The sequence below is a fragment of the Suricata suricatta genome, chromosome 13, assembly GCF_006229205.1.
Source record: "Suricata suricatta isolate VVHF042 chromosome 13, meerkat_22Aug2017_6uvM2_HiC, whole genome shotgun sequence".
In the NCBI taxonomy this organism is placed as follows: domain Eukaryota; kingdom Metazoa; phylum Chordata; class Mammalia; order Carnivora; family Herpestidae; genus Suricata; species Suricata suricatta.
This window is the reverse complement of record NC_043712.1, coordinates 60,125,873-60,132,721: the sequence shown is the minus strand read 5'-3', so window position 1 is coordinate 60,132,721 and position 6,849 is coordinate 60,125,873.

Below are 6,849 nucleotides of genomic sequence, written 5' to 3'. Positions count from 1 at the left end.
CCTGGATCTTGTTGGTATTTACCTCCTATCCTCAAAGGGACTTTAAGTACTCTTCTAGTGATGAACCTACTTGAGACAAGGAGGATGAATCATCACAAATTAACATAACATCATCCCCATAATGAGAAGGCACCATCTCCTCTGGCAATAGCCATGTTTCCAAACCTCTGGCTAATATCCTGGGGCAAATTGTGGTACTATAGAGAGAGTCTTGGGCAATGTCTAGAAGGCCCACTGTCTTCCCCTCCATGTGAAGGTGTATTGGTCTTGGAATGCTGAGAAAGGCATTAGACAAACCCAGTACATAATGGTATGTCTTAAAGGATGTTGTTATTTTTTTCTAACAATAAGGCCATATTAGGATGGGCAGAGTAATTTTATTGAGTTTCCTATAATCTTGTCATTCCCCAGGTCCCACTTAGATTTCTTTATAAGCCAACCCAGACTCTTGAATGGGCTTTGAGCAGTCCTGATTATACTCACCTTTTCTAATTCTCCATAATCTTTTTATGACCCCTTAAGTAGCTTTTGTTGTCTACTGTTTAATAAACAGTACGCTCTGGGAATGGTAGCTGTGTAGATAAATTCCCATTTTGCTTGGCCCATAACTATGGGTTTCACTACTCAAATATGCTGCTATAAACATTGGGGTGCAAGTGCCCCTTTGAATCAGCATCTTTATATCCTTTGGATAAATACTTAGTAGTGTAATTGCTGGGTCATAGGGTAGTCAGAGTGGCTGTACCAGTTTTCATTCCCACCAGTAGTGTAAAAGTGTTCCCCTTTCTCTGCATCCTTGCCAAAATCTGTTGTTTCCTGAGTTGTTAATTTTAGCCATTCTGACAGGTGTGAGGTGGTATTTCATTGTGATTTTGGTTTGTATTTCTTTGATGAGGAATTATGTTGAGCACCTTTTTATGTGTCTGTTAGCCATCTGGATGTCTTTGGAAAAGTGTCTACATAGGTCTTCTCCCCATTTCTTCACTGGATTACTTGTTATTTGGGTGTTGAGTTTGGATAAAGCCTTATTTTTATATATTTTGTATAATAACCCTATTTTTATGTATGTTGTAAGAAAGTGGTCCAGTTTCATTCTTTTGCATATAGCTGTCCAGTTTTTCCAACACTATTTGTTGAAGACTGTCTTTTTCTCATTGAATAGTGTTTTAAAAAATATGTATTTATTTTTGAGAGTGAGAAAGTGAGGGAGGGGGAGTGCAAGAGGGGGACAGAGGATCTGAAGCAGGCCTGATGTAAGGCTCGAATTCATGAACTGTGAAATCATGACCTGAGCTGAAATCAAGAGTTGGATGGTTAACCAACTGAGCCACCCAGGCACCCTGCATTGAATATTTCCTGCTTTGTCAATGATTTATCGATCATATAATTGTGGATTTACTTCTCAGTTTTCTATTATGTTCTATTGATCTATGTGTCTATTTTTGTGCTAGTACCGTTTTATTTTGGCTACTACCACTTTGTAATATAACTTGAACTCTGGAATTGTGACACCTGTAGTTTTCCTTTTCAAAATTGCTTTGGCTATTTGGGGTCTTTTGTGGTTCCATATAAATTTTAGGATCTTTTTGTTGTATGCTGTTGATAATTTGAGAAGGATTACATTAAACATGTAGATTGCTTTGGGCAATACAGACATTTTAACAATATTTGTTCTTGCAATCCATGAGCATGAAATGTCTTTCCATTTCTTTGTGTTATCTTCAATTTCTTTCCTCAATGTTTTAGTAAATATTTTTTAATGTTTATTATATTTGAGACAGAGAGACAGAGTGTGAGTGGGGGAGGGGCAAAGAGAGGAGACACAGAAACCAAAGCAGACTCCAGGCTCTGAGCTGTCATAACAGTGCCTAACGTGGGGCTCAAACCCATGAACTGTGAGATCATGACCAGTTGCTTAACCAACTGAGCCACCCAGGCACCCCCCGCCCCCAGTCTTTCATCAGTGTTTTATAGTTTACAGAGTACAAGCCTTTCACTTCTTTGGTTAGGTTTATTCCTAGGTATCTTATTTTTGGTGCAATTATAAATAGGTTTTCTAATTTTTCTTTCTGCTCCTTCATTATTAGGATATAGAAATGCAGTAGATTTCTGTACATTGATTTTGTAACCAATGACCTTACTGAATTTACTGAATTTATTTATTAGTTCTAGTAGTTCTAGTAGGTGGAGTCTTTGGAGTGTTCTATATATAGTATCATGTCATCTGCAAATAGTGCAAGTGTCACTTCTTTCTTACCAATTTGGATACCTTTTATTTATTTGTGGTGTTGTATAATTGTTGTGGCTATGACTGCCAATACTATGTTGAATAAAAGTGGTAAAAATGGACATCCTTGTCTTGTTCCTGACCTAAGGGGGAAAGCACTCAGTTTTGCCCTATTGACTATGATATTCACTGTGGGTTTTTCATATATGGCCTTGATTATGATAAGGTATATTTCCTCTAGGTCTATCATCTTTAGGGCATTTATCATGAATGGGTATTATACTTTGTCAAATACTTTTTCTGCATCTGCTGAAATGATTATATGGTTTTTATCCTTTCTCTTTTGGCTGTGATGAATCATGTTGATTGATTTATGAACATTGAACCATCTCTGCATTTCAGGAATACATCCCACTTGAGTGTGCTGAATGATTTTTTAAAAATATATTGTTGTATTCCATTTGCTTAGTATTTTCTTAAGGCTTTTTACATCTATGTTCATCAGATATATTGGCCTGTGGTTCTCTTTTTTTTTGCTGTGTCTTTATGGGTGGTACTGGCTTCATAAAATAAATTTGGAAGTTTTCCCTTTTCTTCTATTTTTTGGAATACTTTGAATAGAGTAAGTATTCACTCTTCTTTATATGCTTATAGAATTTGCCTGTGAAGCCATCTGGTAGTCTGGTCCTGGACTTTTGTTTGTTGGGAAATTTTTGGTTCTGATTCCATCTCCTCACTGGTAATCAGTCTGTTCAAATTTTCTATTTCTTCCTGCTTCAGTTTTTGTAGGTTATATATTTCTAGGAATTTGTCCATTTCTACTAGATTTTCTAATTGTTGGCATATAATGTTTCATAATATTCACTTATTATTGTTTATATTTCTGTGGTGTTAGTTGTTACTTCTCTTCTTTTACTGGCGTTTTGTTTCTTTTAGCCTTTTCTCTCTCTCTCTCTCTCTCTCTCTCTGCCTTTCTTCTCTTTTTTTCATGAGTCTGGCTAGAGCTTTATCAATTTTGTTGACCTTTTCAAAGAATCAGCTCCAGATTTCATTCATCTGTTCTATTGTTTTTTGTTTTTGTTTTCTATATTGTTTTTTTCTGTTCTAATCTTTATTATTTCCTTCCTTCTGCTGGTTTTAGGCTTTATTTTATAGGTCCTTTACATGTAAGATTAGGTTACTTGAGATTTTTATTTTTGTAATAATTTTTATTAAGTTTATTTATTTTGAGAAACAAAGTGTGCATGGGAAGGGCAGAGAGAGGGGAAGAGAGGCAGAGAGGGAGGGATAGAAGAAGAGAGAGAGAATCCCAAGCAGGCTCTGGACTGTCAGTGCACAAAGCCTGATGTAGGACTCAAACTCACCAAACCAGTGAGATCATGACACGAACAGAAATTAAGAGTCAGGTGCCCAACTGACTGAGCAACCTGGGTGCCCCTGTTTGAGGCTTTTCTTGCTGCCTGAGTAGGCCTGTTTTGCTATAAACATCTCTCCTAAAACCACTTTTGCTGCATCCCAGAGGTTTTTTTTTTTTTTAAACAACCTAGAGAATTTATTTGGAAAGTAGGAAATAAAAAGTATGATTTAACATTTAGAATAAGAAGAAAACTAGAAAAAGTTAAACTACAGAAAAGAAGGCAGAAAGTACTGAAGTTGGCCTAATGACCAGCCAATATAAACAAGCAAAACCTAAGCTGTTTTCATGCAAATAAGGATTAAGGAGAAGAGTACAAGAATGTTTATAGAACAGGTCACAACAAATATTTAAAAATTTACATAAGAAAATGTACATAAATGAAAAAATAAATTAGATGATTTACAAGCAATGTTTTATAGGTTACAATAGGCTATAACTTAGTTTATAATGAATAAGATTTGTAGCACATCATACATTTTTACATCACAGACTCATTGTTAGAAGAATTCTAACATGACAAAGCTCAGACTTAACAACAATGTGATTAGAATAAGATCCCAGAGGTTTTGAACTTTTGTGCTTTCATTTTCATTTGTTCCCATGTACTTTTCAATTTCTTCTTTGATTTCTTGGTTGATGCATTTACTGTGTTGTAGCATGTTATTTTAATTTTAAAAATTATTTATTTATTCATTTATTAAAAAACATTTTTAAATGTTTATTTATTTTGAGAGAGAGACTGAGAGACAGAGCGTGAGCAGTGAGGAGACAGAAAGAGAGGGAGACACAGAATCTGCAGCAGGCTCCAGGCTCCACGCTGTCAGCATTGAGTCTGATGCAGGGCTTGAACTCATGAATTGTGAGATCATGACCAGAGCCAAAGTTGGATGCTGAACAGACTAAACCACCCAGGAGCCCCAGTATTATGTTATTTAATCTCAATGCATTTGTGGTCTTTCCAGATTTTTATTGTGATTGATTTCTGGTTTCATAGCATTGTGGTCAGAAAAGATTCATGATATGATTTCACTCTTTTTGTATTTTAAGGCCTTGTCTGTGGATTAATATGTGATGTATTCTGGAAAATGTTTCATGTGCACTTGAAAAGAATGTGTATTCTGCTGCTTTAGCATTCTGAATATATCTGTTAAATCCATTTGGTCCAGTGGGTCATTCATAGCCACTGTTTCCTTATTGATTTTATGTTTGGTTGATCTGTCCATTAATGTAAGTGAGGTGTTAAAGTCCCCTACTATTATTGTATTATCACCAATTAGTTCCTTTATGTTTCTTATTAATTGTTTTTGTGTATTTGGATACTTCCATGTTGAGTGCATAAATATTTACAATTGTTACACAATTGTCGATATACACAAGTATTATATATAAATATATATATACACGCAAACAAGTATTATTTATAAGTATATGTATATATATACAAGTATTTGTATATACAAATATATGTATGCATATATGTATGTATTATATATAAGTATTGCTACTCCAGCTTTCTTTTGACATCCATTTGCATGACAAATATTTATCCATTCCCTCACTTTCAATCTGCAGGTGTCACTAGGTTTGAAATGAGTCTCTTATAGCAGCATATAGATAGCTCTTGTTTTTTTTTTATACACTTTTTCACCCTATGTCTTTTGATTGGAGCATTTAATCCATTTGCATTTATTGCCATGTTTTGTGGTTGCTTTTGTAGTTTTTCTCTGATGTTTATTCTCTTTCTCTTTCATGGTTTTCTGGTTTTCTATGGTATATACTTGGGTTTCTAACTCTATTTTTTGCATATCTAATACTGTTTTTTGGTTTGTGACTACCATTCCATTCATATATACCATCTTCTGCATACAGCAATCTATATGAAGCTGATGGCTGCTTAATTTTGAACTCATTCTTCTCTCTATTCCACATTTCAGATATTTAGTATCATATTTTATGTCCTTTTATTTTGTGTTTCTCTTGACCAATTTTTACAGATATAGTTAATTTTTGTTTGCTTTTGTGCTTCCCATTTTTCTTACATTTACCTATAGTTTTTGTTTTCCACTCACAGAGTCCCCCTTAATATTTCTTGTAGGGCTGGTTTTATGACCATGAATTTCTTTTATCTTTTGTGAGTCTGGGTAACTCTTTATCTATTCTTCTAGTCTGAATGATAGCCTTGCCAGATAGAGTATTCTTGGCTTCAGATTTTTCCCTTCCAGCACTTGAATACTTCATGTCTCTCTCTTCTGTCCTTGCAAAGTTTCTGCTGAAAAATCATCTGATAGCCTTATGAGGTTTCCTGTATGTAACTGTCTACTTTTCTCTTGCAACCTTTAAAATTATTTATCACTATTTTGTGCCATTTTAATTACTATGTGCCTTAGTGTGGACCTCCTTGGTTGAATTTTTTTTTTTTTATTTCTTTGCCTTCTGAATCTGGATTTCTATTTCCTTCCCCAGATTTGGGACGGTTTCAGCTCTTATTTCTTCAAATACATTTTGTGCCTGCCCCTCCACCGCCTTCCCAGCTTCTCTCTCTTCTCCTAGAATCCCTATAATGTGAAAATTATTATGCTTCATGGTGTCACTGAGTTCTGTAAGTTATTCTCATTATGAAGTATTTGTTTTTCTCTCATCTGTTCAGCTTGAGTGCTTTCCATTACTCTGTTCTCCAGGTCACTAATACATTCCTCTTCTTCCTATAGCCTACTATTTATTCTACCTATTGTATTTTTAATTTCATTTATTGAGTTCTCCATCTCTGATAAGTTACTTTTTATCTTTTTACCAAGGGTTTCACTGGTGTCCTACACCCTTATGAAGTCCACTGAATTTTTTTTTTAATAGAGTACTTTTTATTTTTTTAAGTTTTAATTTATTTATTTTGAGTGAGAGAGAGAGAGTGGGGAAGGAGAGAGAGAGAGTAAGAGAAAGAATCTGAAGCAGGTTCTGAACTGTCAACACAGAGTCAAACATGGGGCTTGATCTCATGAACTGTGAGATCATGACCTGAGCCAAAGTCAAAAATTAGATGCTTAACTGACTGAGCCACCCAGGAACTCCCAGAGTGGTTGTTTTATTTTTAATGCTTTTTAGCTCTTCTAAAGTATGAATATATTTTAGTCTATTGCAAACCTTCTCAGGCCGAATTACATTTTACACCACAGGAATTTTCAAGAAAGATAGATGAAATATTTAGATG